The 20,723-nt window shown below is 45.7% G+C and overlaps 1 pseudogene; it reads left to right on the forward strand.

Moving 5' to 3' along the window:
• Positions 1–19,415, forward strand: part of LOC137326783 (kinectin-like) — a 60,466-nt pseudogene extending 41,051 nt beyond the window's left edge.
• Positions 19,416–20,723: the final 1,308 nt, after the last annotated feature.

Consider the following 20,723-nt stretch of genomic DNA (forward strand, 5'->3'; position numbering starts at 1 on the left):
TTTTAAATACCAGAGGAAGACTGCCATCATCCATTATGATGTGGAGATGCCGGTGATGGACTGGGGTTGACAATTGTAAACAATTTTACAACACCAAGTTATAGTCCAGCAATTTTATTTTAAATTCACAAGCTTTCGGAGATTTTCTCCTTCCTCAGGCAAATGTTTCAAGAGCTCCTTGAAGCCTACGCATTTATACATATTGAACAATACATGGTGTTTACAGACTGCCCCTGCAACTGCCCGTTGCCAAGGCAATCACCGTGTTCAGACAGAGAGGTGTCACCTGCAGAACCCCCGAATACACATTCAACAAAAAAACAAACAGGGAAAAAAAACAGAGAAAAAAAAAACACAGAGAGAGGCAGAAACATCCGGAAGGCAGAGAGAGCCAGCAATAACCCCAGAGAATCAGCATAAAAGGCTGAAAACAACACCAATTGCATTTATATAGCACCTTTAACGTAGAAATACATCCCAAGGTGCTTCACAGAGGCACAATCAGACAAAAATGGACACCAAGTCAAAGAGGGAGATAGTAGGAGGTGTGATCAAGCTCTTGGTCAAAGAGGTGGTTTTAAGGAGGGTCTTAAGGGAGGCGAGAGAGCTGGGGAGGCAGAGAGGTTTAGGGAGGTAATTCCAGAACATGGGGCCTGGAGGACTGAAGGCTCAGATGTCAATGGTAGAGTGAAGGGAGGGAGGATACATAAACGCCAGAGTCGGAGGAACAGAATTTTGAGGGGGGGTTGTAGGTCTGAATGAGGTTACAGAGATAGTAGGGACAAGGTAATGAAGGGATTTAAACATAGACATTAGAATTTTAAATTGGAGGCATTGGAAGACCGAGAGCCAATGTAGGTCAGCCAGGACAGGAGTGATGGGTGATCATAGAATCATAGAAAATAGGAGCAAGAGTAGGCCATTCGGCCCTTCGGGCCTGCTCCGCCATTCAAAATGATCATGGCTGATCGTCGAACTCAGTACCCTGTTCCCGCTTTTTCCCCATATCCCTTGATCTCTTTAGCATTAAGCGTGAGCGGGATTTGGTGCAGTATAGGAAATGGACAACAGAGTTTTGGATGAGCTGAAGTTTATGGAGGGTGGAGGATGGAATGTCGGTCAGGAGAGTACTAGAATAGAAATGGAGGTGACATACACATGGATGAGGGTTTCAGCAGCCGATGAGCTAAGGCAGGATCAGAGGCAGGTGATGATGTAAAGGTGGAATTAAATGGACTTTGTGGTGGAAAGTATATGAGTTTGGAAACTCAGCACAGTGCTGAATAGGACACTGAGGTTACAAATAGGTTCAATCTGAGATAGTGGCCAGGAAGGGGTGAATGGAGTCCGTGGCGAGGGTATGGAGCTTGTGGCCCAAAAACAATGGCTTCGGTCCATCATTGCTTTGGCAATCTGGCAGTTGATTATTGATTAGGAGCTCAACTGCATGAATTTAATCAGTGACTATGGCAAACCCTGTGAGATCAGCCAATGTCAAGAGCGCTTCACTCTGGACTCCGCAATAAATTGAAATATGTCATATTGTTTCTGTACGCACACTGTAACTTCAAAAGAAAGCTACGATTGATTAGCAGCTGTACTCTATCATAAAGGTGGATCCGCAGCTCCTAATTCTGACCAGCTAAGAACGCACTTCGTTTGTAAAATGATTACATGTTCAAACTGAATGTAAATTCTCAGAAATAGAAACCTAGTTGTGCCTAATAGAAAAAGAGCTTCATTGGGCTTTGAGTTCAAATCAACGAATGCTAGTTGTCAGTTCACATTTTGAAGTGTTTTGCATTAATTCTCCAAGGATGTTAAAAGTGAGCATTGCCTGCATAGGCATCGAAGCACGCGCGTCTACTTCAAAGCCTGTTAAACCGCTGTTCCCTTTCCTATTGCCCTCTCATGAAGTAGGTCATGCTTGCCTGATGTTACCATGTCATACCCTGTCAGATTGCAGCTACACTGAGTTTGGCGAATATTGAAGTCGCCAGTGTGCAAATGAAACCTGTTGTGCCGCTAAAATACATGATACACTGCTGATGATAAGATTCAGAAGCAACCACCATAGCCATCAATCTCTTTGGCTCAGGGACAGAATATTTCAATACAGCTTTGTTTAAGGTCAGTTCCTTCAGAGGAGACAGAATAAAACAACCAGTATTTTATCGGACCAAGGCTGCTCCTCAGAGTCACTTTATACTTCAAGTATGCATGGAAATACATTAAAAAAATATTCTTCTCCCTCCAAATGTGGCCATTATTGTTATTATTGAAGAATATGGTGCTGAATAATTAACTTTTTCTGCTGTTTGTGGATCAACAAAAATGTCTTTGCTGCATCTAAGCAGCCTTTTAAAAGGATGCACAGACTGAACTGATAAAACTACTTAACATAATTATACCTTTATCTTATTAAAGTACTTCACAAGTTAGGAGCAGGAAAAGGCCATTATGCCTAACAAGCCTGTACTTTTTCATAGATTAATCCCATCTACCCATCAACATCTCACTGTATCGAACAATCCCTTCTCTTCTCCACAAATCTACTAAGATTCCAGTTTCTTTCTCGGAGGTTATGCCAATCAACAATATTACCCATTGTAATGGTTGGCACATTTGTAGCGGAAGTCTAAATATTCATGTCTGGGAATTCAAGTACAGTTAGGAGTGTAATGCTGCAAATTCAATACAATCTATAACTAGTTATACATTCATCAATTGCTCCTACTGAATAAATAACAAATACAATTTAAGAGATGTAGAAAACTTAGGGGATCAATATACCCAAATCATTAACGTGATACCAGGTTTAATCAATTTGTGGGTCATACAGAATTACATCATTTTGGCCGATTTATTATGGATACCTATGGGACTGGCTGAGCAGCTGCTTTGTTGAGGATCTCAACCAACAGCTCCTGACTCCAACTCCCACCACATTCCACAAAAGCTGAGTTACAGTTGTTATTGAGATGCAGGTTTAAGTTTATAGAAATTTAAAATCAGCAGGTTACAATTAAATAAAAGAATAATGTTTTGGAGATTGCTGAAACTAGAAGAATCACATCTCCGCAAGATCCTTCCTGGTCAGTCAACTTTTTTGCTCAGGTGCCATTTTGCTGGATCCGACAGTCTACAGAACATTAGGATTTTATAATAACCTGTTGATTTCAAGGGCTCGATTTTCGCGTCGGGTTTCCTGCGGGTTTCCAGCGGGGGGGCCCCCGAAAATCCCGATATCCGGTCACGTGACCGGATGGCGCCGAAATCTCGGCCACTTCCGGGTACCGCGCTGACGTGCGGGGCTGCGCGCGCAAGCCCCGCTGGTGGGAATCCCGCAGGCAATTAAAGCCAGCGGGGTTCCACTTGAGTGTACTTACCTTGCTTGTTGAGGTCATTTAATGAGCTGAAGCAGCTGTCAAAAGAGGAAGTGTGGGATTTTAGGTTCAAGGCAGTGAGTTTCACACACTGGGGGAAACAGTCTCTCTCCAACCAGGCGTGTTGCAGCCAGCAGCCTGTGGCAGGTGCCAAGGTGCGCTCCACGGGGGAGAGCCCTCACCCACGCAGGAGGCCACCGCGTCACATAGGGCAACCCCTGCCCTCCACCACCCCCCGCCAAGCCAGAGGACAGACCGACACGAAATCGCAGCCCCAGTCCGAGGAACCACCCACCTACCCTGCACAACCCCTCAGACCAACACCTGCCAGATGGGTGGTGCGTGGACACCCTCGGAGGACGAACAGCATGACCAGCCCCAGCAGCCTTGCAGTCCACGCCGTCCGCCGCAGAGACGTGGAGCCCCCCAACACGGTGTTGTTGCACATCCACCTGCACAGCAGGAGGGAGGGCTACCGCAGGGAGAGACGCATCACAGAGGGCACTACCCTCGCCACATGGTCCACAGACCGAGGCGCAGCTCCCCGGACCTCTCCGAGCAGCAGTGCACAGGGAGGCGCAGATTCGCTCGACATGTAGTCGTGGAGATCTGCAGGCTCTTTCATGCCGAGCTGCTCCTGGCTGGCCCCAGCACCAACTGCTTACCTGTCGCTGTCAAAGTCACCACTGCCCTCCACAACTTCTCCTCCGCATCCTTCCAGGGTGCAGCCGGCTACACCGCCGATGTCTCTCAGTCGTCTGCGCGGAAGAGCCCTGCAAATACACCTGCACCTACTCTGCAGTAACACGATGGGTGGCAACAGTGGTGGGTCCTCATAGTGATACCCAGGAGCGGGCATTATTGGACACAACGGACAGGATTCGCGGAGACATGGCAGTGGTGTTGTCAATATAATGTGTGCTGTTTGTTGCTCTGAAATTCAATATAGGTAACACCCAGGACAAACCCTCAGACACCCTTGTGCACCCCCTTCATGCTCACGACACGTTTGCCTTACGCTGCCTACTGCACATATGTGATGCATGCCCTGTGGCTGCAGCACAGGTGGTGGCAGGTTGAGTGAGGCTGGCCATGAGGGAGATGCACGAGAGGGTGAGTATGGGATGGAGCAATGAGATTGTATGAGGATTGGGTTGCGTGTTAGTGGCAGGATGAGTACTGGCGAGGTGAGTAGGTGGAGGTAAGATGACGATGGGGTTTGAGTGGGTATGAAGGGTGATGTGACAGAGTGGTGTTGGCGGTGCCGAAGGAGATGTGGGGTGGGGGCAGTGTTGTGGCAGACGGAGTGTAGGGGAAAGACTTCGTGTTCTCACTGTGGCTGACCTACTGCGGTCATTGCAGCGCCTCCTGCACTGTATGCAGGTGGGCGATATGTTGGTGGCGCAGGTGACCCCCTCTGCCACCTCGAGCCAGGCCTTCTTGGTGGCAGAGGCAGGCCGCTTCCTCCCGCCCGCCGGGGGGAAGATCTGTGTCCTCCCCCTCCTCCTCACCCCATCTGATGATACCTGGGGTGAGGCATCATTAAACTGGGAGCAGCCTTCCCCCTGGGCTGCTCCATGCTGCAATTTGTTCCATTGGTTGCAGCATCTGTCAGTGGAGGACTGCCCCTTTAACTAGAGAGCCTCCAGCTGACAGATCGTACTGCACATGCGCGGCCCGCCCGACGCGCAGGCCAGCGCCGCGGACCCCGGAGGAGCAGGTAATTGATTCCTATTAGTGTGTTGCCTGCTACGATCGCGCGGGCAACCCACTAATTTCGCCGAGCGTGTTGACCACGCTCCCGAAACCCAACCCGCCGGAAACCCGCAGGCCTGGTAAAATCGAGCCCCAAATTTCTACAACCTTAAACTTGGGTCCCTGTGCTTGAACAATGAAATGTCAAACAGCAGTTGACCGTGAAACAAAGAACAGGACCTTTTTTCTGTCTATAAGGTAGGAGAGAGCTGAAAACAACTGGAACAATGAATGTGACCAGAAATTGCAGAAAGTACACCAGACTTTATTAAACATTCATTTAACACTATTAAACGTCTAGATGTAACTTTATCTGAAACGTATAACCTTATGTATGGAGTGAATGGGGATAATTTTGATTTTGTGCGATAGTGTAAAATGGGCGATAACGAATGGGCAGCTCATTGTACTTCGCTCCTGATTTTTATTTCCACTGACTTCTACGGAAATAAGAATCAGGAGAGATGTTAACCAGACTGCCAATTTGCTAGTGCCTGTTTTACACTATCGCACAAAGTTAAAATTACCCCCAATGGATTTAGCCTGCCTCAGGGATACCAATGATTCTTTTGGCAAGATATTTTACACCAAACGTTGCACGCCATTCCCACCATACATTCCTGTCCTCTATGATGGTCAGAAGAGCACTGTGGTGTCAGAGCATATCATTCAGGCTAAATATACAAGTTTAATTTATTACAACAATTGAATATACACATCAAAAGAAAACAGTAAGAAACTTGCTGCACTAATATTTTTTTTTAAAAAAAACAACGATCACTCCAGAAGAATTTGAAAGTATTTCTTTTAGGAGTTTCTTAACATAGTCCAATAAACTGCAAGACTTCCTGATATAATGTTTATTCATGGGAGCAGTGGTATTCCTGCTTTCTCCATGGAGTCCAGCGATGTGTTCAACAAAACCAAAACTGAACAGAAATAATGGCCAACAGCTTGAAGAATATATCCTCGTCTGAAAGGCTTCCGAGCATAGATCTGTAATGAAGCCTGATTAAAGGACATCTCTCGTACTCAGTTTCTTTAAAGACATCCCAGTTTTCTCTCGGCAAACTGGTAATTATAGCATTTATTATTTCTGTCACCCAAATCAATAGAGGTGGGGATAGCAACTTTATTGCTGTCTGGAGAGATGTTTACTTTGTTATACCTGAAACAAATCCTTTGGAACTTTTACCTGGTACGGCACTCCCTTTATTGGTTAAGGCAATCACTGACAACCAGTTGCATTTCTTAGCATAGTGACAAAAGTACATACATCGCAATTTGAAAAAACCTGAGACATTAAACAAATAAGCTTGATCTAACCAGTTTCTGTTTATAGACAATGCGAGCAGTAGAGGTGGGTAACCTTCCCTTGAAACTAATTGCTAACTCCAGACATTGTAGTGTACTGCTCAACTCCCCCGAAGACAAAAGAGTTCTTTTCACAGTGTAGTAACAGTGTTCCATTTTAAATTCACAATCTGTGACCTTGCTAGAAATTTGTATGAGCAAGAATAATGTAAAAATGTCATTGTTTGAAGCAAAACAAGCTTTGCTTCTCTCGTATACAACTTCCACTGTATTGTCCCTGTCCCTTATGTCATGTCCACAGATTTTGACTTCAGTAACAGATTAGTATTTTTTGAGAACTGAAGGTGCAGAGACATAGTGCAGGACATCTGTAATGTTGAAGGCAGGAGAAAACAAAATTTGGATAAATCAAGAGGTTGACACCTGCTTGAGATTTAAAAATCTGAAGATTTTAGTAGGAAGAAAAGCCTGACAGAAGTAAGAGGTTTCCACAATTCTGATACCCTAGGAAAGAATGAGTTAGAGTCGGAAACCATCCATGTGTTATGATTTCAGCATGGTTAGGATGCAATGAATAGCATGGTGTGTTTGCAGCTTGGAAGGAACAAGGGAGGAAATTTCAGAGGATAATGGTTTTATACAAGTATATTTAAATAATACTAGGAGCATTTGGTGTTTATGTAAGTAAACTAATAGATTCATGGGGATATATTTTACATATAAATAAAGAATTTAATCAATGAGGATTAAGCCTATGTACATATTGTTGAGACATGAATGAGGGAAAGAGAAACAGTGAAGACTGATAGAGTTGAGCAGCCACCCAACTAAAGACAAGTCAAGACATGTCCTTGCTAGCAATTGACTTCCTATTGTACAGATGCAAATTGGGTATTACTCAAAGCATGGGAAAAATATACATAAAATAATTGGCTTTGAATTGATGAATGACAAATGGAGACAGCCAATCTAGGAAGCAAGAATCAGTCAAAGACAAGAAAGTCACACATCACCCCAAACAGGATGCAGTGATCTGTGTGGGATCAAGATTGATGGGAGAAAACTCACACCTAATTGAGGTGAACAAAGACACAAAATCTTTATAAGGAAATGACTGTTTCAAAGCTAGTTGTTTTTAAGTGGTGTTTGAATGGGCAGAGACGAATCAATCTATGTGCATTAAATAAGTTTCAGTAGGCTTGTCCAGGATATGAGAAAAAGATGGCTGATTGGGACCCCCTTTGGCTGTGTAGTGGGGTACTGTCTGAAGAGTTTGTGCCTAGGCTTGACTGTATCCTACTTATTCCATTATAACAATGAAATAAAGGCAAGACATGAAACAAGGCCCGAGTCTGCCTATACAACTGGTCATTCTCTCTCTTTCTCTTCCTTTCAGATGTTTCTCTCTCTCTCTCTCTGTCTTTGGGTTCGGACCGTTTGTATATTCAGTAGTCCTGTATGTACTGTCTCTCTGTCTGATTCCCTTGACAACGGGCAGTTGGAAAGATTATCTGTAATCACCAGGCATTGTTCTCTGACTATATATGCGGTAACCTTCAAGGAATCCCACACTCACCTGACGAAGGAGAAAGACTCCGAAAGCTTGTGATTTTCAAATAAAACTGTTGGACTATAACCTGGTGTTGTCAGATTCCTTACATTTGTCCACCCCAGTCCATCACCGGCATCGCCACATCATATCATTTTACCCGATGGATTTAATTGCATTTAACTGCATTTAATTTCATCGGTGAGCCAGTACAGACTGCATTTGAAGAGTTGTGCCAAAAACACAAAACCGGGGACGATTGAGACCGGACTGAAGTGAAGCCTGAATCAGCGGACCTGCCTGCTGTCGTGGATTGATTCCGGACATAGACTTCTTCGAACCCATCAACCAACCCACATTCAGACGACCAACAAGGCACAGCAGTGAACAACATACATTTGTGAGTATAATCTGGGAGTGATGGATAAGTAGTTATTATTTAGAAAGTTGTATAGTGCTATAAAGTGACAGTGATTGGGAAACCACTGTATCAGTTACACAAACCTCAACCTCTATAGGTACCACCGAAAGGGGAGGTTGTTGTAAGGGATAATTAAAAAGGAGACTAATCATCTCCAAATGAGCCAATCCCAAGAAGGAACAGGCTAAAGCCAAATCCAAGAAGGAACAGGCTATTGTTGTGTTGGCTGGATGCTATGGGCAATGGAATGGGCTCAGAAGCATTGTGACGAGATTGGCTTTTCTGTTTTATTTCTTTCCTAGCATTTTTCTGTAATTTCGTAAGGAGGGTCGTTTGTGTTGTTGGTAATACTAAAACAGCCGATAAAGAGTTGTGGGCTACCCACCCCGATAAAAAGGACAGGGAAGTAATGTGCAAATTAAGGGCAGTTATGCGCAAATTGAGGGAGGAAAGGAGGCCCAGGAAAAGCGAGCAAGAAAACAATAGAAAACAGACCTGACTCTCACAGAGCAATGTGTGCTTAGAGAACAGATACCCCAGTATGACAGGATAGGGGACCCCATCCAAATGCTAAGGAAGGTCCGGGCACTGCAGCGGTCCCATGCCTTGACCAATAAGGGTGCATGCCGGTTTCGCAGTGCTCATATCAAAGAGCACACTGAATCAGTTCCCATGGCAATCAGAAAGCAAGAACCAGTGCTTCTATCAATGGAAACTAAACCACATGAAAGTGGACTTATGAAAAGAATAACTGTGCCAAAAAGGCAAAGAATACAGCCAGTTTCAGCTTCAGCGGAGAATCTCCCACTGAAGCCCACAGTCAACATTCCTTTGGATAATGCTGAGGCTGGTGATCATGCTGAAAAGTGGGATATTGTGATTGATGACAAAAGCCAAGTGATCAGTATTGGTACGTAGAAAACCATTGCCACAAAACAAAGGAATTAATATGGTAAAGACAATGCTGGTATAAAATTTTAAAATGTTCTCTCTTCTTTGCAAATTATGTCATTCACTGATGAGCAGACTATCTTTGTTACTAAGATTCTGAAAGAGAAGGCTGTGGTGGCCCAAGATATTTAGCAGAAACTTGGTCCCTGATATTATCAGGGAGGTGGGATGGCAGCGGGGGGAGGGGGGGGGACTGGGCGCGTGGGTAACCCGCCCATAAAATCCATCCATTCCCCACACAATCGCGGTAAACTGAAGCCACTTACCGTGGCTTCCGGATTTCCCATCGTCAACCTGCACAGCAGGTGGACTGCGCACCCGCATCACAGGCTGTTAGCTGGAGGAGCCCTATTTAAAGGGGCAGTCCTCCAATGCTGCTCCTGCAGCAACCAAAGAAAATTATACTACGGAGCAGACCAGGGGTAAGGCTGCTCCCAGATTTACTGATGCCTCACTCCAGGTCCTACTGGATGGGGCTAGGAGGAGGAGGGATATTTTCTACCCGGTGGACGGGAGGAAGTGGCCTGCCTCTGCCACCAAGAAAGCCTGGCTCGAGGTGGCAGAGGAGGTCACCAGAAGCAACAACGTCTCCCGCACCTGGATCCAGTTCAGGAAGCACTTCAATGATCTAAGTAGGTCAGCCAAAGTGAGTACACTTACTCATTCTCCTAAACTCCGTCTTCCACATCACCGCCCCCACCCCACAACTCCTTCGGAACTACCAACACTACTCTATCACATCACTCCTCACACCCACTCAAAGCTCATCCTCAACTTACATGCACTTACTCACCTCCCCAGTACACATACCACCACTACCACTCAACCCAATCCTCGTACAATGTCATGGCTCTGTCACATACTCACCCTCTGATGCATCTCTTTCACGGTCAGCCTCAAGCAAACCAATGCATTCAGCGGTTGGCCACGTCACCATCCCTCACTCATGCCTCTCTACTTTCTCCCCTTATAGGAGGAGAGCGCAGAATGCACGGGAGAGGGTGAAGACTGGTGGGGGGCCCCAACATCTGGTCATCCTCACAGATGCGGAGCAGGAGGCTCTGGAAAAAGCTGCACCCTCGAGTGCCTATCCTTTGGGGACGCCAAGACTGCCACCCGACAAAAGGCTGGCGACAGAACTTTAACATTCAGCACTCACAATAGCGAATGATGTTAACATGCCTTGCCATCTTCAGCACCTCAACATCTGTCATCATGCTTAATATTGCCTTCTGTTCTCTTACAGGGCCTTCAGCGACCGCCGTGACGGTGGAGGGCGATTCCTCAGAGGACCTGCCGGCCTCTGAGGGGCATCATCACATCTGAGCGAGCCATCCACCAGCGCAGATACACACACCTCGGTGGTCCCCGTCCTCACTTAGTTAGTGAGTCACCACACACACGTGAGCACGTGGTGAGTCACCACACACATGTGAGCACGAGCAGACACTGGTGGCAGGGGCAGCTGTGGAGTGTCCGTGTCAGTGGGAGCACTCCTCTCCAGGCTCTGCTCAGGTGGACACAGATGCTGAACCCTGGGGGCCATCCATGAAAAGGGGAATGATCGAGGGGCAGCAGCGCATTTGCGAGGTGCTGGAACAAGTGCCACTGCGCACTCTCCATAATCATGCAGAGGTTGGAGGAGGCCAACTCCTGCAGGAGTGGAATGGTGGCACAGGTACGGGAGTGAATCTTTGAGATACTGTCACAGGGACGTGAGGGTATCTCTGAGATAGTGTTGCAGGTAAGTGCGGGAATGTCTGCGATGGAGGGAAGGCTAGCCTCCCTGGAGCTTCAAGCATGGCTCACCAATGAGTCCTTTGAGGCCCTGACAATGGCCCTTCGGACTCAGGGTGAGCAACATTCTGCCACCTTAAACAGGTAGGCAAATACTCTGGCACTGGCTTTACAAGGCTTCACACATGTCCTCCAAACTGTCGTCCAGCAGGGTGGTAGGAGTGATGTGGGCCTAGCCCAGGCAAGGGATGATGGCGAAAGTGGACATGGAAATAGGGACGCCACTCAAAGTGCCCCCACGTCTCATCCGTTGCCCCCATCTCAACCAGTACCCGCAATGCAGCCTCCTCTCCAGGTGGCTGAGTCTGCCCCTGCACAGGTGCAGGTGGAGCAGTCTTTGGAGGGGCCCTCATGGGCACCGAAACCCAGAGGGCGTAGGCCCAAAGCATCTAATCGGTCAGGGCATGAACAAGAGCAACCTGCCACTACCTATGCTGCAGCCACAGGGGAGGCACCACGTAGGAGTACTCATCCGCGTAAGGCAAAGGTTTTGTGAGCACAAAAGGGATGCACAAGGATGTTTGTCGGTTTGTCATGTTTTTTATTTATATTTGATTTTTGTTAATGGCACATTAAATATTATTATTGTCACCACTACTGCCACGTCTTGGCCATTCTTGACTGGCTTGTGTAATAAGTCCTTTTCATGAAGTTCAACATGAGCACCCACACTTGATGCCACCCATTGGGTCACCCTACAGTGGGTGTATGAGTAATTGCACGACCATTTTGTGCAGGTGCCTGTGGCGCAGCACTGTGTTGTGGAGCTCCACGTGGACGGCGTGCCTGGCGAGGCTGGTGACGTTGCTCTTCCTCGGATGAAGTGATGAATACAGATATGGCGCCCCCCATCCTGACGGTGTGAGTTTGAGGGGGTCCGCAAAGTGTTTGCACAGCAGAGTTTAGGGTATAAATTAAGAATTTTGAGTGGAAAGACAAAGGTGTTGCAGCCAAAACTTTGTCTGAAGTGACAGAGTGCCCTGCTGCAATAAATGAGGCTTACCTCCCCGCAATTGTCAAATAATCCTTTGCATCTCCCACTGGCTGCTGGCTGAAACACAGGAGTGTTTCCCACCGAACGGGAAACACGCTTAGAATCCTTCAAAATTGCACCCCTGTCAAAATCTCCACTCAATGAGGTATGTCAAGTACCTCAACTATCTGACTAGCTATCTAAAGCAGCATCCCGCTGGCTTTAATTGCCGGTGGGAGTCCCGCATTCGGGAGCTCTGTGCGCATCCGAACGCATCATTGGGGAGCCCAGAAGTTAGCGGGTTGGTACAGAGCTCCGAACCCGCTCCGGAATTCCGCCATTTTAGGAGCCCCCAACGCACCCACTCGGCCATCCGAAAATCGGCCCCTTGGAGTGAAATGTGATCCAGTTCCTGTGTCGCAGCAGCATTTACAAGAAAAAGAAAAGTTGCTTCGAACTTTTCAAGATGAGCTTACTCTCTCAAATGACTAGTGTAAACAGTTGAACCAGGAGTTTGTGACTAAAAAGCAGAAAGCCAATGTAGTTGAGACCAAACTAAGGGAACAGTGCAGTGCCCTTGAAAAAGGATGATGTGGAGATGCCGGTGATGGACTGGGGTTGGCAAATGCAAGGAATCTTACAACACCAGGTTATAGTCCAACTGTTTTATTTGAAGATCACAAGCTGTACGAAGGAGAAAGCCTCCGAAAGCTTGTGATTTTCAAATAAAACAGTTGGACTATAACCTGGTGTTGTAAGATTCCTTGCATTTGAAAAAGGATGTCACTGAGTGGCTGCAGAACATTCTGGGGGGTGGGGGGTGGGGAGGGTGAACGGCCAGAGGTCGTGATCCATATTGGTACCAACGACATAGGTAGAAAGAGGGATAAGGTCCTGCAGGCAGATTTTAAGGATTTAGGAAAGAGATTAATAAGCAGCACCTCAATAGTAGTAATCTCCGGATTACTCCCAGTGCCACGCGCTAGCGATTATAGAAATAGGAGGATAGAGAAGATGATTGCGTGGCTGGAGAGATGGTGCAGGAGGGAGGGCTTTAGATTCCTGGGGCATTGGGACTGGTTTTTGGGGAGGTGGGACCTGTGCAAGCCGGACAACAGGGCCGGGACCAATATCCTCGCATGGAGGTTTACTAGTGCTGTTGGGGAGGGTTTAAACTAGCTCGGCAGGGGAGTGGGAACCTGAGGGTAGATTCAGAAGGGAGAGGAGCAGAGCTAGAAATGGAAGGCAGAAATTTGGAAGGCAGAGGAAACAAGACAACAAAGGAATTTGGCAGTGCTTAATGGTATATACAATGGTATATACCTCAATGCAGGGAGTATAGTGAATAAGGCAGATGAGATAAGAGCATAAATGGACACGTAGAAGTACGATATCTTAGCTATTACAGAAACATGGCTTAAACAGGGGCAGGAATGGCAGCTCAACGTTCCTGGTTACAGGGTTTTCACATGAGAGAAGGGGATAAAAAAGGAGGGGGGTTTGGCAATATTGGTTAAAGAAACAATTACAGCTGTGAGGAGGGATGATATGTTAGAAGGATCATCAAATGAGGCCATATGAGTTGAGTTAAAGACTACTGGGAGTGTATTGTAGACCCCCAAACAATCAGAGGGAGATAGAAGAGCAAATATGTAGGCAAATTTCTGAGAAGTGCAAAATCAATAGGGCAGTAACAGTAAGGGATTTCAACTACCCTAATATTAACTGGGATACAATCAGTGCAAAAGGTATAAAGGGCACAGAATTCTTAGTTACATTCAGGAGCACTTTTTTAGCCAATACGTAGCAAGCCCAACATGGTGGTGGGGTGGGGGGGGGTCAGTTCTCGATTTAGTTTTAGAGAATGAAGCTTGGCAGGTGGAAGGAGTATTAGTGGGAGAGCATTTTGCTGGTAATTATCATAATTCAGTTAGATTTAGCATAGTTATGGAAAAGGACAAATACAGAACATGAGTAAAAGTTCTAAATTGGGGCAAGGCCAATTTTATTAAGCTGAGAAGTGATTTAGCAAAAGTGGACTGGAAACAGCTACTTGAAGGTAAATCAGTGTCAGAGCAGTGGGAGGCATTCAAGGGGGAGATTCAAGGGGTTCAGAGTAAATATATTCCCACAAAGAAACTGCCGAAACTGGGACTGCCGAATCTAGAGCCTCTTGGATGACAAGGAGCATACAGGGTAAGATAAGGCAAAAAAGGGAAGCTTATGTCAGGCACCAAGAGCTCAATACTGCAGAAAGCTTAGAGGTTTATAGAAAGAGATAGACCGAATAATTATAGGCTAGTTAGTCTAACATCAGTGGTGGGCAAATTATTGGAATTGATTCTGAGGGACAGCATAAATCGTCATTTAGAAAGGCACAGGTTAATCAAGGACAATCAGCATGGATTTGTTATGGGAAGGTCGTGCCTGACTAACTTGATTACATTTTTTGAGCAGGTAACAAGGAGGGTCGATGAAGGTAATGCATTTGATATAGTGCACATGGATTTTAGCAAGGCTTTTGACAAGGTCCCACATGGCAGACTGGTCAAAAAAGTAAAAGCCCATGGGATCCAAGGGAAAGTGGCTAGTTGGATCCAAAATTGACTCAGAGGCAGGAAGCACAGGGTAATGGTCGACAGGTGTTTTTGTGACTGGAAGGCTGTTTCCAGTGGGGTTCCACAAAGCTCAGTACTAAGTCCCTTGCTTTTTGTGATATATATTAATGATTTGGACTTGAATGTAGGGGGCTTGATCAAGAAGTTTGCAGATGATACAAAAAGTGGCTGTGGGTTGATAGTGAGGAGGAAAGCTGTAGACTGCAGGAAGATACCAATGGACTGGTCAGGTGGGCAGAAAAGTGGCAAATGGAATTCAATCCAGAGAAGTGTGGGGTAATGCATTTGGGGAGGGCAAACAAGGCAAGGGAATACACAATAAATGGGAGGATACTGAGAGGTGTAGAGGAACAAAGGGACCTTGGAGTGCATGTCCACAGATCCCTGAAGGTAGCAGGACAGGTAGATAAGGTGGTTAAGAAGGCATACGGGATACTTTCCTTTATTAGCCCGAAGCATAGAATATAAGAGCAGGGAGGTTATGCTATAATGGTATAAAGCATTGGTTAGGCCACAGCTTGAGTACTGCGTACAGTTCTGGTCACCACATTACAGGAAAGATGCGATTGCACTAGAAAGCGTACAGTGGAGATTTATGAGGATGTTACCAGGGCTGGAGAAATTTAGCTATGAGAATAGATTGGATAGGCTGGGGTTGTTCTCTTTGGAACAAAGGAGGCTGAGGGGAGATTTAATTGAGGTATATAAAATTATGACAGGACTAGATAGAATGGATAGGGAGGACCTATTTCCCTTAGCAGAGGGGTCAGTGACCAGGGGGCATTGATTTAAAATAATTGGTAGAAGGATTAGAGGGGAGCTGAGGAGAAATTTTTTCACCCGGAGGGTGGTGGGGGTCTGGAACTCACTGCCTGAAAGAGTGGTAGAGACAGAAACCCTCAACTCATTTAAAAAGTTCTTGGATGAGCACTTGAAATGTAACCTACAGGGCTACGGACCAAGTGCTGGAAAGTGGGATTAAGCTGGATAGCTCTTTTTCGGCCGGCATGGACACGATGGGCTGAATGGCCTCCTTCTATTCCATAACTTTCTACGATTCTATGAAGAACTAGGAGCTCTGCAGAACAAGCTGCATGACACCAGATCACATGAATGAAACCCAGATGCAGTTTCACCCACGTCAAGATCAAATAGAAGCATTGAAACAAGAAAACAGGATCCTGAGAGATGATGTGAGCAAGGGCCCCACCCAAACAGTCAACTGAACTGAACAAACTGTGACAGGACTATGCCAGGTTAATGAATGAACTTACAGAGGAAATAAACCGATTTCAGCAGCAAGAGGCATGGCAAAAGAACCTGGAGGTTTCCTATGAACAGATCGTTAAACAACTCAAGACTCAGCTGCAGGAGGAAGTTGAGAGGGTTTGCAGAAATATCTCAAGAACATAACTACAGAGCAAAAGAAAAGGTTAACAGAAGTTCAGACTACAAAAGTAAACTTCTGGTTACCGAAAAGGAAATTGGCTTTAAAAACAAGGAGGTGCAGAACTTGCACAGCAAACTCACTCATACCATGGTATACAAACAGCAACAGAAACAAAAGATTGTGCAGCTGGCAACTGCAGAACAAAAGCGAACTAATAGCGATGATGCTCTGCCACTGCAAGTGCAGGATCTTTTGGAACAGAAAGAAACCACGAGTGCTCAGATACAAAATCTTCATGCCCGATTGGCATCACAGGCTTCTGCAACATGAGTAATGGACAAGTTGCAGAAAACAATCACAGAGAAAGAGAAACAAATAAAGTTGATGGAGGAATCTTTAGAAGACAAGCTTCTTCATGAAGCCGAGCAGGCTTCAGCTTTATGTTTAATGGAACAGATGCAAAAGGGTCTTCAAGAACGGGATGAAAAATAAAAACTATTGAAGAGCTGTTAGAAACTAGACTTACTCAAGTGGCAAACAAAAGGGAAGAAATTGAGGACTTGAGTGATGAAAATAGAACTTTAAAACGAAAGATTCAAGAGCACTCTCATCCCACGTACTCCCCGCGTGGGAGACTTCTACTGCCTCCCAAAGATACACAAAGCCAACACACCCGGACGTCCTATCGTATCAGGCAATGGAACCCTGTGTGAGAACCTCTCTGGATACATCGAGGGCATCCTGAAACCCATCGTACAGGGAACCCCCAGCTTCTGTCGCGACACTACAGACTTCCTACAAAAACTCAGTACCCACGGACCTGTTGAACCAGGAACACTTCTCACCACGATGGACGTCTCGGCACTCTACACCAGTATCCCCCACGATGACGGCATCGCTGCGACAGCATCAATACTCAACACCAACAACAGCCAATCTCCGGACGCCATCCTACAACTCATCCGCTTCATCCTGGATCACAATGTCTTCACCTTTAATAACCAGTTCTTTACCCAAACACACGGAACAGCCATGGGGACCAAATTCGCACCCCAATACGCCAACATTTTCATGCACAAGTTCGAGCAGGACTTCTTCACTGCACAAGACCTCCAACCAACACTATACACCAGATACATCGACGACATTTTCTTTCTATGGACCCACGGCGAAGAATCACTGAAGAGACTACACGATAACATCAACAAGTTCCATCCCACCATCAAGCTCACCATGGACTACTCCTCAGAATCAGTTTCTTTCTTGGACACACGAATCTCCATCAAAGACGGGCACCTCAGCACCTCACTCTACCGCAAGCCCACGGACAACCTCATGATGCTCCACTTTTCCAGCTTCCACCCTAACCACGTCAAAGAGGCCATCCCATATGGACAGGCCCTGCGAATACACAGGGTCTGCTCAGACGAGGAGGAACGCGATGGACACCTACAGACGCTGAAAGACGCCCTAGTAAGAACGGGATATGACGCTCGACTCATCGATCGACAGTTCCGACGGGCCACAGCAAAAAATCGCATAGACCTCCTCAGGAGACTAACACGGGACGCAACCAACAGAGTACCCTTTGTCGTCCAGTACTTCCCCGGAGCGGAGAAACTACGCCATGTTCTCCGCAGCCTTCAACATGTCATCAATGACGACGAACACCTCGCTATGGCCATCCCCACACCTCCACTACTCGCCTTTAAACAGCCACCCAACCTCAAACAGACCATCGTTCGCAGCAAATTACCTAGCTTTCAAGAGAACAGCGTCCACGACACCACACAACCCTGCCGCGGTAACCTCTGCAAGACATGCCAGATCATCGACACAGATACCACCATCACACGAGAGGACACCACCCACCAGGTGCATGGTTCATACTCCTGTGACTCGGCCAACGTTGTCTACCTCATACGTTGCAGGAAAGGATGCCCCAGAGCATGGTAAATTGGCGAGACCATGCAGACACTGCGACAACGGATGAACGGACACCGCGCAACAATCGCCAAACAGGAGGGTTCCCTCCCAGTCGGGGAACACTTCAGCAGTCAAGGACATTCAGCCACCGACCTTCGGGTAAGCATACTCCAAGGCGGCCTTCGAGACACACGACAACGCAAAATCGTCGAGCAGAAATTGATTGCCAAGTTCCGCACCCATGAGGACGGCCTCAACCGGGATCTTGGGTTCATGTCACGCTACACGTTACCCCACCAGCGAACAAATGTTATCTGTTTTTAATATAACGGGTCAGTTGCTGTCTTTTCTATGTTTCTACCTCTCTATCTCTGTTTTTTTTTTGTTTGTTGTTTTTTTGGTGATTTGTATATTCTGTGAGACCTGGCAGGTAACACCTGTCTGTCTGCACACTGATTGCCTTGGCAACGGGCAGTTGAAAAAACTGTCTGTACTCACCAAGCATTGTTCTGTGAATTATAAATGCGACTTCATTTCGAGGATTTCATTTCGACATCGTGCACCTGAGGAAGGAGGTAGCCTCCGAAAGCTTGTGAATTTAAAATAAAATTGCTGGACTATAACTTGGTGTTGTAAAATTGTTTACAATTGAAATGAAAAAGGCTGAGCAGGTTTCTTCTGCATCCATGGTAGCAGAACTTCAGAAAACCATTAATGAGAAGAATGAAAAGATCGACTCCACTGAAGGTCGGTTGGAGTCAGAGTTCTATAAACTAACAATCAGAGAAAACAATTCAGGCTTTGCAAGAGGAAAATGAGATGCTCAGAAACTAAGTACAAAATACCCAAGAGGTTTCCACAACGTTAAAACTGGAAGATCTTAGGAAAATAATTAGAATGCAAGAACAAGAAATTAACTCTTTGAATGTTGCATTGGCAGACAGCACAGAAACAGCTATCAGTAAGATGACTAGAATTCAGGATGTTCTGCAGGGAAATGAAGCATTGAAATTGCAGCTTCATCAATTACATTATGAAATCACTAAGCAAGCTGTTTTGGTGTCCATGGTGGCAAAACTACAGGAAACTCTTGTTGCGACAGATAGAACGATCAAGGAAGTTGAAGACCAGTTGGAAAAGGAGTTGCTTAAATTAGAAAACAATGAGCAAAGAATTCAGGAGTTGCAAGAAGACCATGAAAGCAAATAGAAAATGTCCGGCTTCAAAAAGCTGAGCAGGTTTCCACTAAAACATGTGAAAGAAGAATTCCAAGTTATACTTGAAACAAAAGAATAAGAAATTAATAACTTGAAGGCTACACTGGCAGACAGTTGAGAGCTATATGATGACATTGCAGGATCTTCATCGTCAAAACACAGAAGCTAGAAAGCGGAGCAATCATCTTGCATCTGAGTTGGAAAAGGTGGAGTCAGAGAGAGCCACTTGTGTAACTGAAGTCAGAGAACTTAAAACTCAGTTAAATGAAACATTAACACAACTGAAGACTGAACAGAATGAGGCACAGGAAGTAACTTCCAATCTATACGAGGATCAAGAATCTTTGAATAATATTCAGGAAGAAATAACAAGAACCGCAAGAGATGGCAATGTCATAGAAAATAGTAAAGTTCCAGAAGTGAAGAAACAGTTAGGTATCAAGGAGAAAGTATCAGTGGATCGCAATCAGGATATAATTCAACAGCAGCAGTTACTAAAATCCCTGATCCATCAGCTCTCGAAAGGCAAAAATATTGTAGGCGGCTTGCCAATCTGTACATCCCTAAACGCAAACAAGTTGCATTTGAAGTTTTTTGCTAAATGCCTATGTTGGCTACCAGCAAATAGTATAATTTGGGCACAACCAGAAGCTAAAAAAAAGGGTTATCAGTTCAAATTGACACTGCTTTGATATTTTACTGTTTTCTTTAAGGTAGAACGAAGGGTCTGCTATTCTGCAGAGGATTAGTTTATGCTGAAATTATTTTTAAAAGCGGGTGGCTAGGAAGCCAATTAGGAAGGTCCATGTGATGTTATGGATAAATTGGGAGAAACCAATTTGAAATTGGCCATGCAAAAAGAGGGAAGGAAACAGCTGGTATCACGGAGACCAGTGCAAGCCCTACAAAAAGGGCGGGGTTGCTGCTTAAAGACAGATATAATATTTGGTCTTTCTTTGTTACATGTACACTATGGAGGCTGTTGTCATCCTCATCTTGGCAATGCAACGTGGACCGTAATGAGGAAGGACAAGGCTGTCGGACAACAGCAAAAGTGCAACATCTCAGAATTTCAATTAAAGAAAAAGATGAGGCTGAACAGAATATGACTGACTGGGATATGGGGATGACCTGCCCAGGAACAGAGAGTAAAAATGGACTGGATGTCATTAAGTCAGGTGCTATATTGTATAATGATTTATTATATTCTTGAACTTTACATAAGAACATAAGTACATAAGAAATAGGAGCAGGAGTAGGCCATACAGCCCCTCGAGCCTGCTGTGCCATTCAATCAGATCATGGCTGATCTTCTACCTCAACTCCACTTTCCTGCCCGATCTCCATATCCCTTGATTCCCCAAGAGTCCAAAAATCTATCTGTCTCAGCCTTGAATATAGTCAATGACTCAGTATCCACAGCCAT

This window comes from Heptranchias perlo, chromosome 10, assembly GCF_035084215.1.
Source record: "Heptranchias perlo isolate sHepPer1 chromosome 10, sHepPer1.hap1, whole genome shotgun sequence".
Classification (NCBI taxonomy): Eukaryota; Metazoa; Chordata; class Chondrichthyes; order Hexanchiformes; family Hexanchidae; genus Heptranchias; species Heptranchias perlo.